General features: G+C 44.1%; 1 pseudogene; it reads left to right on the forward strand.

The window, feature by feature from the left end:
- The first annotated feature begins 11,705 nt into the window (after positions 1-11,705).
- On the forward strand, positions 11,706-13,133 carry LOC141055931 (uncharacterized; annotated as a pseudogene).
- Positions 13,134-19,487: the final 6,354 nt, after the last annotated feature.

Below are 19,487 nucleotides of genomic sequence, written 5' to 3' on the forward strand. Positions count from 1 at the left end.
TTAAAGTACGACGCCCGTGTGCACATTTTAGAAAGTCAGCTACAGCTTCAGCCGCCATGCCGTGCTTCAGCAGCGATTGCAGATTCCAGCTCACCGACTGGTGTGTGATGTCCCCATGCGTTGGAACTCTACACTGCATATGTTAGAAAGGATTTGTGAGCAGAAGCGGTCAGTTGTTGAATACCAACATCAACAAGGCTGTCGTTTTTCAGGTTTGCCTCAACACATAAGACCTCAGGAGTGGACATGGAAGTCAGACATATGAAGCATCCTCCAAAACTTTGAGGAGTCCACCAAGATGGTGAGCGGCGATGAGGCCATAATTAGCATCACTATCCCACTCATCTGCATTCTGAAAAGCTCTCTGCTCGCAATGAAAGAGGATGTATTGCAGGCGGAACATGAGGATATGGATCAAGGAACCATACAGGGTGATTTCACACAGCCCAACCTCATGTCATCCAAACGTGGAGGAGGACACCTTGGTCAGTTTACCTGTTGGTGAGGACACGGAAGGCTTGCCTGTTACAGTCTGGCACGAATGGCTGACTGTTATGAATGAGTCACCGTAGGAGGCAAAAGCAGAAATACAAGCTAAGTCCAGAAAACCAGAGAAGTTGGCAACTATCAGATTGCAGACCCCTGAACCTATCAACACAACTAGCAGTAGCCGTGGGGGGTTCCTACGATGCCCTAGACCCCTCGATCACAGCCGGAGAAATACATAGGCCTAAAGAAAGAAAGGGGAAATCTAAACTGCCCCAGAGCAGACCCCCAAAGCAATAGGCAGCCCCCAACATATAATGACAGTGAAGCAAGATGAAAATACTAACACAGACAGAAAGATAGACTGAGCAAAGATGGGGCCCCAAAACTACCTAGACAGGAAAGGACAGGAAGGCTGCTGTCTGCAATCTGCCAAAACCCTATCAAAGACATAAGCCAACCAGCTGATATGAAAAAGGCCCTGAAGCAGCTAGGCTTCAAAAACTGAATCAGCACTCAGGTATTTTCAGAAGACAGAGCTAAATGAATTCAGCACACGCCAGTAGGGAATGGCAGAAATCCAGAAAAACAAAGTCAAAGCACAAAAGCAAAAGGCCGAGCAGCAAACTTAGCTTTGGAGGAGCAGGAATTCAGACTGGTCTCCAAGTATCCCAAAGAGAAATCACCCGCAGGGCAGAAGGGCGTCGGCAGCATTATATCCAGTCCGTAACTCCACTCAGCCAGTCACAATCATCAGCCTCAGGTGTTTGACAATCAGGCTCACTACCTTTCTTTACCAGAAGAGGGAGTTCCTCGGGCCTCAGTAATGAAGGGGAAAATGAACTCACAACAGTACCTCCCCCTTGAGGAGGGGTCACCGAACCCTCAACTATGCCACCAGGGCGATCAGGGTGAGCCCGATGAAAGGCACGCACCAATCGTTTGGCATGAATATCAAAGGCGGAGACCCAGGAATTATCCTCCTGACCATAACCCTTCCACTTAACCAAATACTGGAGTCTCCGTCTAGCCAGACGGGAATCCAGTACTTTCTCTACCTCATACTCCATGTTACCTTCAACCAATACAGGGTCTGGAGGTGCCAACCCCGGAACAACAGGTTCAACAAACCTCTTCAACAAAGATTTATGGAACACATTATGGATTTTAAATGTGACAGGAAGAGCCAAACGAAAAGAGACCGGATTAATAATCTCCACAATCTTGTAAGGTCCAATAAATCTAGGCTTAAACTTAGGAGAAGCCACCTTCATAGCAATATTTTTTGATGATAACCACACCATATCACCAACCATAAACTGGGGACCAATGGTCCTATGTCGGTTGGAAAACCGCTGGGCCTTCTCCTGGGAGAGAGATAACTTATCCACCACTTGGTCCCAGATCTGGTGCATTCTCTCCACCACAGTGTCAACACCTGCCCTGAAGAAAATCGAGGATGAAACCCAAAGTTACAAAAAAAAGGTGACATCAAAGTGGCAGAACTAGCTCTATTATTCAAAGCAAATTCGGCCAAGGGCAAAAATTAAACCCAATCATCCTGATCAGCAGAAATAAAACATCTCAAATATGACTCCAAGGTCTGGTTTGTTCTCTCTGTCTGCCCATTGGTCTGAGGGTGAAAAGCAGAGGAGAAGGACAACTGAATTCCCAGCTTGGAACAGAAAGTTCTCCAAAATCTAGACACAAACTGCACTCCTCTGTCAGATACAATGTTCTCAGGAATCCCGTGCAAACGAACCACCTGTTGTAAAAACAGGGGCACCAACTCAGAGGAAGACGGCAACTTAGGGAGTGGTACAAGATGAACCATCTTGGAGAACCTATCACAAATCACCCAAATAACAGTCATCCTCTGAGAGACAGGCATATCAGAGATGAAATCCAATGAAGTATGGGTCCATGGCCTCTTGGGGACAGGCAAAGGCATCAACAACCCACTAGAGCGAGAACACGATTTAGACCGGGAGCACGTCCCACAGGACTGCACAAAATTCCTGACATCACGAGACAAGGAGGGCCACCAAAAAACCGACTCACCAGATCTCTAGTACCAAAAATACCTGGATGACCAGCCAAAGCAGAGCAATGAACTTCAGACATCACTCTCTTCTTCCACTGGTCAGGAACATACAACTTTCCACTGGGACAACGCTCAGGTTTATCCTCCTGGAACTCTTCCAGAGCACGTCTCAAATCGGGCGACATGGCAGAAAGAACTACCCCTTCGACTAAGATGGTAGCAGGCTTGGTCACCACAGGAGAATCAGCAAGGAAGCTCCTAGAGAGGGCGTCTGCCTTGACATTCTTTGTTCCAGGAAGAAAAGAAACCACAAAATCAAAACGTGTAAAAAAACAAGGCCCACCTAGCCTGTCTAGGGTTCAAGCGCTTAGCCGACTCTAGGTAAATTAAATTCTTGTGGTCAGTGAGGACCACAACTTGATGCTTAGCTCCCTCCAACCAATGTCTCCACTCCTCAAATGCCCATTTCATGGCCAACAGTTCCCTATTCCCCACATCATAGTTACGTTCAGATGGAGAGAACTATCGGGAAAAGAAAGCACAGGGATTCATTTTAGATGTTACAGGATCCTTTTGGGACAAAACAGCTCCTGCACCAATCTCAGAAGCATCCACCTCTACCTGGAATGGAAGTGAGACATCAGGTTGGCGCAAAACCGGGGCGGAGGTGAATCTTCGCTTCAACTCCTGAAAGGAAGAAACAGCCTCTGGAGACCAATTTAACACATCAGCACCCTTTTTAGTCAAATCAGTCAATGGCTTGGCAATACTAGAAAATTTTGCTATAAATTTCCGATAAAAATTAGCAAAACCCAAAAACTTCTGGAGGGCCTTCAAAGAAGTGGGCTGAACCCAATCGTGAATGGCCTGTACCTTGGCCGGATCCATTTCAGTAGTTGACGGGGACAAAATAAATCCCAAAAAAGAAATCCTCTGTACTCCAAAAAGGCATTTAGATCCCTTGACATACAGGGAATTCTCTCTCAAGATCCGGAACACAGTCCGAATATGTTCCACATGAGAATCCCAATCCTTGGAGAAGATCAAAATATCATCCAGATAGATAATCAAAAATTTATCGACAAAATCTCGGAAAATATCGTTCATGAAGCACTGGAAGACAGAAGGGGCATTAGTGAGCCCAAAAGGCATCACCAGGTACTCAAAATGTCCCTCCGGAGTATTAAACGCCGTCTTCCATTCATCCCCATGCTTAATGCGAATAAGATTATACGCCCCCTGAGGTCAAGCTTGGTAAACCAGCAAGTACCTTTAACTCTGGAGAATAGATCAGAAATCAGGGGTAATGGATACTGATATTTAACAGTAATTTTGTTGAGGGCACGATAATCAATACAAGGTCTTAATGATCCATCCATTTTGGCTACAAAAAAGAAACCGGCACCCAAGGGTGACGAGGATGGTCAAATATGACCCTTCTCCAATGCCTCCTTAATATAGGATCGCATTGCCTCGTGCTCGGGTACAGATAAATTGAAGAGCCGACCCTTGGGAAATATACACCCCGGGCTCAGTTCAATTGCACAGTCATAACTCCTATGATGAGGCAGAGACGCAGACTCATTCTCACTAAATACATCATAAAAGTCCGCCAAATAATCAGGAACATCATGCGACTGAGGAGAGGTGGAAAACACCGGAGCCTCACTAAAGGCACACCGACAACCCCAACTCACCACAGACACAGATTTCCAATCCAAAACTGGATTATGAATCTGTAACCAGGGAAACCCCAGAACAACAGTATCATGCAGATTATGCAACACCAGAAATCTGCAATTTTCTTGATGGTCTGGGGCGACTCGCATTACCACCTGGGTCCAAAACTGGGGTTTATTTTTAGCCAAAGGAGTAGCATCAATTCCCCTCAAAGGGATAGGCGTCTGCAGAGGTGTCATCGGAAATCCACAATGTTTAGCAAAATCCAAGTCCATTAGGTTTAGAGCTGCTCCCGAATCCACAAACGCCTTGGCGGAAAATGTGGACAGGGAGCAGATCAGAGTAATAGCCAGAAGAAACTTAGGTTGAACACCCCCAACAGAAAACGTGTGTGCAAAGCGTTTCTCTTGTTTGGGACAGACAGAAATAATATGCGAGGCATCTCCACAGAAAAAACACAACTTATTACGCCTTCTGAACTCCTGACGCTGCTCTCCGGAAAAAACTCTATCACATTGCATAGGTTCAGACATTTGTTCAACAGGTGGCAACACCTCTCGTGCAGCTCTGCGTTCGCGCAAACGCCGATCAACCTGAATGGCTAATGATATAGAATCGTCAAGACCAGAGGGAACAGGAAATTCCACCATAGTATCTTTTACGGCTTCTGACAACCCCTTCCGAAAGAGAGCAGCCAAGGCATTATCATTCCAGGTAGTAAGTACTGCCCACTTTCGGAATTTTTGACAGTACAATTCTGCAGAATCACGACCCTGGCTCAATGCCAGCAGGGTCTTTTCAGCCTGATCAATGGCATTAGGTTTGTCATACAACAACCCCAAAGCTTGAAAGAATGCATTCACATTAGTCAGAATAGGATCATCTGGTTTCAAAGAAAACGCCCAATCCTGGGGATCGCCACGCAGCAAAGAGATGACAATTTTAACCTGCTGCGCGGAGCTCCCTGACGAGTTAGGCTTCAAGGCAAAAAATAATTTACAATTATTTTTGAAATTCAAAAATTTAGACCGATCCCCAAAAAATACATCAGGTGTAGGAATCTTTGGTTCAGCAGCATGTGAATGAGCAAGGTAGGCGGAAATTCCCCGCACTTCAGCAGCGAGCTGCTCCACACGATCAGACAATTGCTTTATTTCCATTGAGAGAAAAAAAAAATTCCCCATACAGCCTCAGAGATATAGAGGAAAAAATATACACACTTTTTTTTTTTTTTTTTTTTACAATTCTTTCCTGCTATTGAGTACCCTAGAATCTGCGGTATGGCGGGTGATTCTGTTATGAATGAGTCACCGTTGGAGGCAAAAGCAGAAACACAAGCTAAGTCCAGAAAACCAGAGAAGTTGGCAACTATCAGATTGCAGACCCCTGAACCTATCAACACAACTAGCAGTAGCCGTGGGGGGTTCCTACGATGCCCTAGACCCCTCGATCACAGCCGGAGAAATACATAGGCCTAAAGAAAGAAAGGGGAAATCTAAACTGCCCCAGAGCAGACCCCAAAGCAATAGGCAGCCCCCAACATATAATGACGGTGAAGCAAGATGAAAATACTAACACAGACAGAAAGATAGACTGAGCAAAGATGGGGCCCCAAAACTACCTAGACAGGAAAGGACAGGAAGGCTGCTGTCTGCAATCTGCCAAAACCCTATCAAAGACATAAGCCAACCAGCTGATATGAAAAAGGCCCTGAAGCAGCTAGGCTTCAAAAACTGAATCAGCACTCAGGTATTTTCAGAAGACAGAGCTAAATGAATTCAGCACACCCCAGCAGGGAATGGCAGAAATCCAGAAAAACAAAGTCAAAGCACAAAAGCAAAAGGTCGAGCAGCAAACTTAGCTTTGGAGGAGCAGGAATTCAGACTGGTCTCCAAGGATCCCAAAGAGAAATCACCCGCAGGGCAGAAGGGCGTCGGCAGCATTATATCCAGTCCGTAACTCCACTCAGCCAGTCACAATCATCAGCCTCAGGTGTTTGACAATCAGGCTCACTACCTTTCTTTACCAGAAGAGGGAGTTCCTCGGGCCTCAGTAATGAAGGGGAAAATGAACCCACAACAGCTGACTTTATGTTGTGCTGCCTTTCCCGTGACCCTCATAATGTCAAAATAATGGGTACCAGTCATTACTGGCTAGTGACAGTTGTAGACCCACGCTACAAGGATAACTTTCAATCTCTTGTTTCAGAGGCAGACAGGTGTACCAAAATGGTGCAGTACCATAGGGTCATTGTTGCAGAATTATTAAAAAAAATTCCCTTGTCAAAATGCTGGCGGCAGAGATGACAGTTCATTGGCCAACCAAGCAGGACAGGCGAAGCAGACACAAATTCACTCCAGCAGAGGCAGGGGAGCACTGGCAAAGTTCTCGGACAGTTTTCTAAGACCCTCCCATCGCCCATGCACTGTGGCGTGGGGTAATCTCACAAGGAATGCAATGTTTTCTAAGATGCTGAGGGAGTACCTTGCTGACCATACCAACATCCTCCGTGATTCCTCTGCACCTTTTAATTATTGAGTATCCAAGCTGAACACGTGGCATGTGCTGGCTCTCTACGCCTTGGAGGTTCTGGCCTACCCTACCGCTAGTGTTTTGGCTGAGAGGGTTTTTAGTGCTGCTGGTGGCATTACCACAGATAAGCGCATTTGCCTTTCTATGGAAAATGCAGACAGGCTGGCTCTTATAAAAATGAACAAGGGATGGATTGGGCCTGACTTTTCTCGACACCACCAAATGATGACAGCGAAGCATAAACTCCAATGTAGTGTTTTTTTGGGAGGTGTATTCCCATGCACCTCTTCACAACCAAACATGGGTATACGCTTCCTGATTTTGTCTGTTTGTCGTCGTCCTCCTCCTCCTTATCCTCACCGTCCACCACCACTTGAACACCTGGGTGAACGTATTCAGACATGCTCCGGCCACTCTATGTTTTGGCAAGGGTGTTATGATGCCCATCACCAAAATACAAAAAACATGTACATCCCCAAGGGGTGCGTCGTAATTCTTGGCAGCCCATCCACTCACTGCATAGGCTATATCAGTTTAGTAGACCCACTGTTTAATAATGGCCCTTTAAGGGCTCATACTCACTGGTGCGAAAATCGGATGAGTGTAATCTGATTAAAAATCGTATTGCACTCTGACCAATTTTTTTTTTTCTCAGCTGAAATCGGATTGAGAAAAAAAATCGCAGCATGCTGCGATTTGCTGCGATTTTCAGGTGAAAATCGCCAATGCAAGTCAATGGGTGCGATAAAAAATCTGACAGCACTCACACCATGCGAGTGCTGTCCGATTGATACGCACCGGTGTCCTTTGAAAAAGCAGACAATTCATATGCGGCTACTGTACAATCACACTGACATGTTAGAATAGATATATACACATAGAATACACAGATACAGTTGTGGCCAAAAGTATTGACACCCCTGCAATTCTGTCAGATAATACTCAGTTTCTTCCTGAAAATGATTGCAAACACAAATTCTTTTGGTATTATTATCTTCATTTAATTTGTCTTAAATGAAAAAACACAAAAAGAATTGTCCTAAAGCCAAATTGGATATAATTCCACACCAAACATAAAAAAGAAGGTGGACAAAAGTATTGGCACTGTTCGAAAAATCATGTGATGCTTCTCTAATTTGTGTAATTAACAGCACCTGTAACTTACCTGTGGCACCTAACAGGTGTTGGCAATAACTAAATCACACTTGCAGCCAGTTGACATGGATTAAAATTGACTCAACCTCTGTCCTGTGTCCTTGTGTGTACCACATTGAGCATGGAGAAAAGAAAGAATACCAAAGAACTGTCTGAGGACTTGACAAACCAAATTGTGAGGAAGCATGAGCAATCTCAAGGCTACAAGTCCATCTCCAAAGACCTGAATGTTCCTGTGTCTACCGTGCGCAGTGTCATCAAGAAGTTTAAAGCCCATGGCACTGTGGCTAACCTCCCTAGATGTGGACAGAAAAGAAAAATTGACAAGAGATTTCAACTCAAGATTGTGCGGATGTTGGATAAAGAACCTCGACTAACATCCAAACAAGTTCAAGCTGCCCTGCAGTCCGAGGGTACAACAGTGTCAACCCGTACTACCCATCGGCGTCTGAATGAAAAGGGACTGTATGGTAGGAGACCAAGGAAGACCCCACTTCTTACCCCGAGACATAAAAAAGCCAGGCTGAAGTTTGCCAAAACTTACCTGAAAAGCCTAAAACGTTTTGGAACAATGTTCTCTGGTCAGATGAGACAAAAGTAGAGCTTTTTGGGCAAAGGCATCAACATAGAGTTTACAGGAGAAAAAAAGAGGCATTCAAAGAAAAGAACACGGTCCCTACAGTCAAACATGGTGGAGGTTCCCTGATGTTTTGGGGTTGCTTTGCTGCCTCTGGCACTGGACTGCTTGACCATGTGCATGGCATTATGAAGTCTGAAGACTACCAACAAATTTTGCAGCATAATGTAGGGCCCAGTGTGAGAAAGCTGGGTCTCCCTCAGAGGTCATGGGTCTTCTAGCAGGACAATGACCCAAAACACTCTTCAAAAAGCACTAGAAAATGGTTTGAGAGAAAGCACTGGAGACTTCTAAGGTGGCCAGCAATGAGTCCAGACATGAATACCTGTGGAAAGATCTAAAAATGGCAGTTTGGAGAAGGCACCCTTCAAATATCAGGGACCTGGAGCAGTTTGCCAAAGAAGAATGGTCTAAAATTCCAGCAGAGCATTGTAAGAAACTCATTGATGGTTACCGGAAGCGGTTGATCGCAGTTATTTTGGCTAAAGGTTGTGCAACTAAGTATTAGGCTGAGGGTGCCAATACTTTTGTTTGGCCCATTTTTGGAGTTTTGTGTGAAATGATCAATGTTTTGCTTTTTGCTTCATTCTCTTGTGTTTTTTCATTTAAGACAAATTAAATGAAGATAATAATACCAAAGAATTTGTGATTGCAATCATTTTCAGAAAGAAACTGAGTATTATCTGACAGAATTGCAGGGGTGTCAATACTTTTGGCCACAACTGTATATATGTGTGTGTCACTGACGTGTGTGTATATATATATGTATTCTATGTGTATATATCTATTCTGTCTATTCTTTTTTGAGCTGTCAGTGTGATTTTACTGTCTAGCTGCATATGAATTGCCGGCTTATCTATCGATCTATCTAATATAAATACATATATATGTTTGTTTGCGTCACTGACATGTATGTATGTATTTTTGTTAGATAGATAGATAAGCTGGTAATTCATATGCGGCTAGACATTAAAATCACACTGACATGTTCTAATACAAAAGATATACTACATGTATACACATAGAATAGGTGAATATATATATATATTAGAGAGATACATAGCAGAATAGGTGATAATTCATTTGTCGGATTTAGTAAAATAACACTGAGCTCACAAAACACTAGATATATACTCAGAGTACATTCATATGCATTCATATGTCAGTGACACACACATATATATATAAAATATATACATTATATATAATATATGTAATGTATACTGTATAATTATATATATATATATATATATTAGAAACATATAATATATATATTTATATATGTAATAAAGAATATATATAATATATATCTATATATCTATCTACCACATTACCACACATAATCCCACCCCCACCACATTACCACACATAATCCCGCTCCCCACCACATTGCTACACATAATCCCGCCCCCCACCACATTACCACACATAATCAGACCCCCACCACATTACCACACGAGGATGCATCCCCCCACATTACCACACGAGGCTCCGTCCCCCCACATTACCACACAAGGCTCCATCCCCCCACATTACCACACAAGGCTCCGTCCCCACACATTACCACATGAGGCTCCATCCCCACACATTACGACACGAGGCTCCGTCCCCACACATTACCACACGAGGCTCCGTCCCCACACATTACCACACGAGGCTGCGTCCCCACACATCACCACACAAGGCTCTGTCCCCACACATCACCACACGAGGCTCCGTCCCCACACATTACCACATGAGGCTCCGTCCCCACACATTACCACATGAGGCTCCGTCCCCACACATTACCACATGAGGCTCCGTCCCCACACATTACCACATGAGGCTCCGCCCCCCCACATTACCACACGCAGCACTTCCTTTCAATGTAATTCAACCACTTCAGCCAAGGTAAACGTACATTTAATTGCATCCGCATTCTCCCAAACAAAATGAGCCAAGAAGAGACGCCAGGTCCATCTCACAGGCCGCAGGAAAATCCGGACAATGATGCAGTCGCTACTCCACAACAACATCGACAAAATCGTAGGATTGGTTATCAACAACGAACACCTGAGCAGACTGATAAGGACAGAGAGAGATATCACAAGGTTTATATCAACCGAGTGACAGAAAATAGGGAAGCTGATATATATAACCAGCGTCATCGAAGAAGGAATTTGACACCTGCGGAAGTTGAAAACAACAATGCCCGTCGACGTAAACTGCCACCACCTTCGAGGTTTTCAGCAAGAAATCCAGAGAATATACCCAGTGAACACCACGTGGGAAAGCAAGACGTTACGTGTAGTGATTGCGGTGCATCTCACTTTTGGAAAGAAAAATTACACAGTGCAAAGTTTGCGTCGTGCTGCAGAAGTGGTACCATACACTTACGTGAAGTAAATGCATATCCTCAGCAGTTTCAAGCATGGTTAACTGAAGATACGTACGAGGCAAAAAATTTTAGAAAGAACATCAGAAAGTACAACAGTGCTTTTGCCTTTGCATCCTTTGGATTTCAGTCAATGAAATTTTCCAGTGGCCCACCCGTTTTAGTCATTCATGGACAAGTGTACCACTGTACATCAACTTCTCTAAGGTAAAAGACCTGAATACAATTAAATATACGTTTTTAATTCATTCCTACTCTTTTTTTAATAATTAAAAATATATTTGTGCTTTCTTTAGATCTGATATTCCTTCATATTCACAACTCTACATATTGGACCCTGAGTATATAAACATTCAACGATTAAATAACGAGCAAAATGAAGGATGCAAGAGGGACATAATGAATAATATTGACTGTTTACTCAGAGATATCAACCCATTTGCTCAGGCTTTCAAGATGATGAAGGATTTGATTGATCAGGGTGGCTACGACCAGCATAAAATCAAAATGTGGATAACCAAGGATAGACAACACGACCCTCACCGATACAACTTGCCAACAGCCAATGAAGTTGCAGCTGTGTTTGTCTCTGATGATGGAGAGCCGCTGATCAAAAGAGACATTACCGTTCATCCCATTGGGCAGCGAGGACTACAGAATATTGTGTACCATAGCCCAAACTGTGATCCAATGGTCTATCCACTCCTCTTTCTGTATGGTGAACACGAATGGCAACCTGGAATATGGAAGCAAGGGAGAACTGCAAAAAGGAAGTCATGAAATGGAGGAAGGTGACGATGAAGGACAGGAAGATATCAGTCACGATGCAGGGGAACAAGAAAAAAATAAACATAAATGTGTCGATGAGGGAATTCTATGCGTACCACCTTCAGGATCGACAATCCTTCAGCCCGCTGCCACATTCTGGCAAACTGACACAACAATACATAATTGATGCCTACCTAAAGGTTGAAGCGCAGCAACTGGACTGGAACATACAAAACCAAAAGAAGCTCAGAGTAGAATTATATGTCAGGCTTATGGATTATATCAACAGTAGGGCTGAACAACAAGATCTGAGACCGGGTCGCATCGTCATACTTCCCTCTTCTTTTACCAGTGGAAAACGTGCCATGACACAGAATTACCAAGATGCGATGACTTTGGTAGCAAAATTTGGAAAGCCGAATTTATTTATTACATTCACTTGACCCCCAAAGTGGGAAGAAATTCAGTCTGGCCTTTTACAACATGAAACAGCAATAGACCGCCCAGATTTGGTATCTACCATATTCCACTTAAAGCTACAAGAGTTACTAAATGACTTGACTGCAAAAAAATGAGGAGTGATGGGACAAGTAAAGGCATACACCTACGTCATTGAATTTCAAAAAAGAGGTATTACGTACATTCATCTGAATGTTCGTAACAGTAATGTTAAGAATGGAATGATTAATAATGCACATTTAATGCATCCTTTTATTGTTTCAGGTCTTCCTCATTGCCATATGCTCTTAATTCTGGACGACGAAGACAAGTTTCGAGAAGCTATCGATTGTGACAATGCTGTTTGTGCAGAAATTCCTGACCCGGATATTAACAAGGAGCTTTATGATGTTGTCACCAGCTGCATGATTCATGAGCCCTGTGGAGAACACAATAGAAATTCACCGTGTATGGAAGATGTAAAAGGAATCCGGACATGCTCCAAAAAGTTTCCCAAAGACTTCAGCGAAGAAACAAATATTAATGTGGATGGTTATCCAGTATACTGCAGAGAAAAAGATGGCATTAAGCTCAAGATTAGGGATGTGGAAGCTGACAGCCGTTGGGTTGTACCATACAACCCCTACCTCTCTCAGAAATACAACGCACACATAAATGTGGAAATCTGCTCTTCCATCCAGACCGTCAAATATATTTTCAAGTAAATGTACAAAGGACATGATGCAGCCATTGTTCAAGTGAACGAAGTCAGCAACACCGGCACCTACCACTGGGACGAGATTAAGACTTACATCGATACATGATATTTGGCAACGCCTGAAGCAATGTGGCGGCTGTGAAAATTTGAGATGTCTGCACGTTCCCATGCTGTAGAAAGACTTCCGGTACACCTACCTTTCCAACAATCAGTTTACTTTGAGGATGGAACGGAGCAGCTTTCTGTGGAAAAAGCTCAGCGTAATGGCACAAAACAAAACTTGCGAAATGGTTTGTTCTAAACCAAACTGATCCATCAACTCGTCAGTATTTATATTGTGAAATACCCTACATTATGTCTGGACAAATAAGTTTTGGAAGACAAGAAAAAGAGGTGCTGACAAGATCATTCCAAGAATGTACTCTGTCTCTCCACAAGATATGGAAAGATTTTCCCTGCGCCTACACCTAATGCATAGCAAGGGTAAGTTATATTCATCTAATTGTACGTTATTAGATCATCCTGACTTTTTTATAATTTTTAATTATTTTCTTTATGTTGTTTACAGGTGCTACATCATTCGAAGATCTGAGAACAGTGGAAGGACACACATATGAAACTTATATTCTGGCAGCAAAGGCCATGGGTGTTGTGAGTTCATTTTCCCCTTCACTACTGAGGCCCGAGGAACTCCCTCTTCTGGTGAAGAAAGGTAGTGAGCCTGATTGTCAAACACCTGGGGCTGATGATGATGACTGGCTGAGTGGAGTTAATGACTGGATATAAGGCTGCCGACGCCCTTCTGGCCTGCGGGTGATTTCTCTGTGGACTTCTAGGAAACCAGTCTGATTCCTGCTCATCTAAAGCTAAGATTTCTGCTTTGCCTTTTTGCATTTGTGTTTTGTTTTCCTTGCTTTTCTGGATTCTGCCATTCCCTGCTGGGGTGAGCTGAATCTCCTTTTGCCTGTTGCTCTGTCTTCAGAATATTCCTGAGTACTGACATAGCCTTTTTTGAAGCCTAGCGTCTTCAGGGCCTTTTTTACTGTCAGTTTGTTGGCTCTTATTTCCATAGGGTTTTTCACGGATTGCAGACAGCAGCCTTCCTGTCCTTTCCTATCTAAGCTAGCTTGGGCCCCATCTTTGCTCAGTCTATCTTTCTGTCTGTGTTTTGTTCTTTCTTCTTGCTTCACCGTCATTATATGTGGGGGGCTGCCTTTTGCTTTGGGGTCTGCTCTGGGGCAGTTTAGATTTCCCTTTCTGTCTTTAGGCTATTTAGTCCTCCGGCTGTGATCGAGGGGCCTAGGGCATCGTAGGAGCCCCCCACGGCTACTGCTAGTTGTGTTGATAGGTTCAGGGGTCTGCAATCCGATAGCTGCCAACTTCTCTGGTTTTCTGGACTTAGCTAGCATTTCTATTTTTGCCTCCTACGGTGACTCAATCATAACAGAATCACCCGCCATACCGCAGATCCTAGGGTACTCAACTGCAGGAAAGAATTGTACAAAAAAAAAAAAAAAGTGTGTATATTTTTTCCTCTATATCTCTGAGGCCGTAGGGGGAATTTTTTTTCTCTCAATGGAGATAAAGCAATTGTCTGATCGTGTGGAGCAGCTCGCTGCGGAAGTGCGGGGAATTTCCGCCTAACTTGCTCATTCACATGCTGCTGAACCAAAGATTCCTACACCTGATGTATGTTTTGGGGATCGGTCTAAATTTTTGAATTTCAAAAATAATTGTAAATTATTTTTTGCCTTGAAGCCTAACTCGTCAGGGAGCTCCGCGCAGCAGGTTAAAATTGTCATCTCTTTGCTGCGTGGCGATCCCCAGGATTGGGCGTTTTCTTTGAAACCAGATGATCCTATTCTGACTAATGTGAACGCATTTTTTCAGGCCTTTGGGTTGTTGTATGACGAACCTAATGCCATTGATCAGGCTGAAAAGACCCTGCTGGCATTGAACCAGGGTCGTGATTCTGCAGAATTGTACTGTCAAAAATTCCGAAAGTGGGCAGTAATTACTACCTGGAATGATAATGCCTTGGCTGCTTTCTTTCGGAAGGGGTTGTCAGAAGCCGTAAAAGATACTATGGTGGGATTTCCTGTTCCCTCTGGTCTTGACGATTCTATGTCTTTAGCCATTCAGGTTGATCGGCGTTTGCGCGAACGCAGAGCTGCACGAGAGGTGTTGCCACCTGTTGAACAGATGTCTGAACCTATGCAATGTGATAGAGTTTTTTCCGGAGAGCAGCGTCAGGAGTTCAGAAGGCGTAATAAGTTGTGTTTTTTCTGTGGAGATGCCTCGCATATTATTTCTGTCTGTCCTAAACGCGAGAAACACTTTGCACACATGTTTTCTGTTGGTGGTGTTCAACCTAAGTTTCTTCTGGCTATTACTCTGATCTGCTCCCTATCCACAATTTCCGCCAAGGCTTTTGTGGATTCGGGAGCAGCTCTAAACTTAATGGACTTGGATTTTGCTAAACGTTGTGGATTTCCGATGACACCTCTGCAGACGCCTATCCCTTTGAGGGGGATTGATGCTACTCCTTTGGCTAAAAATAAACCTCAGTTTTGGACCCAGGTGGTAATGCGGGTCGCCCCAGACCATCAAGAAAATTGCAGGTTTTTGGTGTTACATAATCTGCATGATACTATTGTTCTGGGGTTTAACTGGTTACAAATTCATAATCCAGTTTGGGATTGGAAATCTGTGTCTGTGGTGAGTTGGGGTTGTCGGTGTGCCTTTAGTGAGGCTCCGGTGTTTTCCACCTCTCCTCAGTCGCATGATGTTCCTGATTATTTGGCGGACTTTTATGATGTATTTAGTGAGAATGAGTCTGCGTCTCTGCTTCCTCATAGGAGTTATGACTGTGCAATTGAACTGAGCCCGGGGTGTAAATTTCCCAAAGGTCGGCTCTTCAATTTATCTGTACCCGAGCACGAGGCTATGCGGTCCTATATTAAGGAGGCGTTGGAGAAGGGTCATATTAGACCATCCTCGTCACCCTTAGGTGCCGGTTTTTTTTTGTAGCCAAAAAGGATGGATCATTAAAACCTTGTATTGATTATCGTGCTCTCAACAAAATTACTGTTAAATATCAGTATCCGGTACCCCTGATTTCTGATCTATTCTCCAGAGTTAAAGGTGCTTGCTGGTTTACCAAGCTTGACCTCAGGGGGGCGTATAATCTTATTCGCATTAAGCATGGGGATGAATGGAAGACGGCGTTTAATACTCCGGAGGGACATTTTGAGTACCTGGTGATGCCTTTTGGGCTCACTAATGCCCCTTCTGTCTTCCAGTGCTTCATGAACGATATTTTCCGAGATTTTGTCAATAAATTTTTGATTATCTATCTGGATGATATTTTGATCTTCTCCAAGGATTGGGATTCTCATGTGGAACATATTCGGACTGTGTTCCGGATCTTGAGGGAGAATTCCCTGTATGTCAAAGGATCTAAATGCCTTTTTGGAGTACAGAGGATTTCTTTTTTGGGATTTATTTTGTCTCCGTCAACTATTGAAATGGACCCGGCCAAGGTACAGGCCATTTACGATTGGGTTCAGCCCACTTCTTTGAAGGCCCTCCAGAAGTTTTTGGGTTTTGCTAATTTTTATCGGAAATTTATAGCAAAATTTTCTAGTATTGCCAAGCCATTGACTGATTTGACTAAGAAGGGTGCTGATGTGTTAAATTGGTCTCCGGAGGCTGTTTCTTCCTTTCAGGAGCTGAAGCGAAGATTCACCTCCGCCCCGGTTTTGCGGCAACCTGATGTCTCACTTCCATTCCAGGTAGAGGTGGATGCTTCTGAGATTGGTGCAGGAGCTGTTTTGTCCCAAAAGGATCCTGTAACATCTAAAATGAATCCCTGTGCTTTCTTTTCCCGAAAGTTCTCTCCATCTGAACGTAACTATGATGTGGGGAATCGGGAACTGTTAGCCATGAAATGGGCATTTGAGGAGTGGAGACATTGGTTGGAGGGAGCTAAGCATCAAGTCGTGGTCCTCACTGACCACAAGAATTTGATTTACCTAGAGTCGGCAAAGCGCTTGAACCCTAGACAGGCTAGGTGGGCCTTGTTTTTTACACGTTTTGATTTTGTGGTTTCTTTTCTTCCTGGAACTAAGAATGTCAAGGCTGATGCCCTCTCTAGGAGCTTCTTTGCTGATTCTCCTGTGGTGACCAAGCCTGCTACCATCTTAGGCGAAGGGGTAGTTCTTTCTGCCATCTCGCCCGATTTGAGACGTGCTCTGGAAGAGTTCCAGGAGGACAATCCTGAGCGTTGTTCCAGTGGAAAGTTGTATGTTCCTGACCAGTGGAAGAAGAGAGTGATGTCTGAAGTTCATTGCTCTGCTTTGGCTGGTCATCCAGGTATTTTTGGTACTAGAGATCTGGTGAGTCAGTCTTTTTGGTGGCCCTCCTTGTCTCGTGATGTCAGGAGTTTTGTGCAGTCCTGTGGGACGTGCTCCCGGTCTAAATCGTGTTCTCGCTCTAGTGAGTTGTTGATGCCTTTGCCTGTCCCCAAGAGGCCATGGACCCATATTTCAATGGATTTCATCCCTGATATGCCTGTCTCTCAAAGGATGACTGTTATTTGGGTGATTTGTGATAGGTTCTCTAAGATGGTTCATCTTGTACCACTCCCTAAGTTGCCGTCTTCCTCTGAATTGGTGCCCCTGTTTTTACAACAGGTGGTTCGCTTGCACGGGATTCCTGAGAGCATTGTATCTGACAGAGGAGTCCAGTTTGTGTCTAGATTTTGGAAAACTTTCTGTTCCAAGCTGGGAATTCAGTTGTCCTTCTTCTCTGCTTTTCACCCTCAGACCAATGGGCAGACAGAGAGAACAAACCAGACCTTGGAGTCATATTTGAGATGTTTTATTTCTGCTGATCAGGATGATTGGGTTTCATTTTTGCCCTTGGCCGAATTTACTTTAAATAATAAAGCTAGTTCTGCCACTTTGATGTCACTTTTTTTTTGTAACTTTGGGTTTCATCCTCGATTTTCTTCAGGGCAGGTGGAGCCCTCTGCCTGCCCAGGTGTTGACACTGTGGTGGAGAGAATTCACCAGATCTGGGACCAAGTGGTGGATAAGTTATCTCTCTCCCAGGAAAAGACCCAGCGGTTTTCCAACCGACATAGGACCATTGGTCCCCAGTTTAAGGTTGGTGATATGGTGTGGTTATCATCAAAAAATATTGCTATGAAGGTGGCTTCTCCTAAGTTTAAGCCTAGATTTATTGGACCTTACAAGATTTTGGAGATTATTAATCCGGTCTCTTTTCGTTTGGCTCTTCCTGTCACATTTAAAATCCATAATGTGTTCCATAAATCTTTGTTGAAGAGGTTTGTTGAACCTGTTGTTCCGGGGGTTGCACCTCCAGACCCTGTATTGGTTGAAGGTAACATGGAATATGAGGTAGAGAAAGTACTGGATTCCCGTATGGCTAGACGGAGACTCCAGTATTTGGTTAAGTGGAAGGGTTATGGTCAGGAGGATAATTCCTGGGTCTCTGCCTCTGATATTCATGCAAAAAGATTGGTGCGTGCCTTTCATCGGGCTCACCCTGAACGCCCTGGTGGCGTGGTTGAGGGTTCGGTGACCCCTCCTCAAGGGGGAGGTACTGTTGTGAGTTCATTTTCCCCTTCACTACTGAGACCCGAGGAACTCCCTCTTCTGGTGAAGAAAGGTAGTGAGCCTGATTGTCAAACACCTGGGGCTGATGATGATGACTGGCTGAGTGGAGTTAATGACTGGATATAAGGCTGCCGATGCCCTTCTGGCATGCGGGTGATTTCTCTGTGGACTTCTAGGAAACCAGTCTGATTCCTGCTCATCTAAAGCTAAGATTTCTGCTTTGCCTTTTTGCATTTGTGTTTTGTTTTCCTTGCTTTTCTGGATTCTGCCATTCCCTGCTGGGGTGAGCTGAATCTCCTTTTGCCTGTTGCTCTGTCTTCAGAATATTCCTGAGTACTGACATAGCCTTTTTTGAAGCCTAGCATCTTCAGGGCCTTTTTTACTGTCAGTTTGTTGGCTCTTATTTTTATAGGGTTTTTCACGGATTGCAGACAGCAGCCTTCCTGTCCTTTCCTATCTAAGCTAGCTTGGGCCCCATCTTTGCTCAGTCTATCTTTCTGTCTGTGTTTTGTTCTTTCTTCTTGCTTCACCGTCATTATATGTGGGGGGCTGCCTTTTGCTTTGGGGTCTGCTCTGGGGCAGTTTAGATTTCCCTTTCTGTCTTTAGGCTATGTAGTCCTCCGGCTGTGATCGAGGGGCCTAGGGTATCGTAGGAGCCCCCCACGGCTACTGCTAGTTGTGTTGATAGGTTCAGGGGTCTGCAATCCGATAGCTGCCAACTTCTCTGGTTTTCTGGACTTAGCTAGCATTTCTATTTTTGCCTCCTACGGTGACTCAATCATAACACATGGGATTATTGCATGACGATTCAGAGTGGGACAAAACAATGGAAGAAGCATCTTTATTTAGAATGCTCGGTGAGCTTCGACAGCTATTTGCTGTAATCCTGAACCACACCAACATCATAAGTGGACTTGATTTATACAACAAATATAAAAATAACATGATGGAAGACTTCCTCCTGACTCATAACGAATACATGGCCGAGCAGCAAACACTTGCCGATATACAAG

This window comes from Dendrobates tinctorius, unplaced genomic scaffold (genome assembly GCF_039654945.1).
Source record: "Dendrobates tinctorius isolate UK_male_01 unplaced genomic scaffold, ASM3965494v1 ptg000192l, whole genome shotgun sequence".
NCBI classification, from domain to species: Eukaryota; Metazoa; Chordata; class Amphibia; order Anura; family Dendrobatidae; genus Dendrobates; species Dendrobates tinctorius.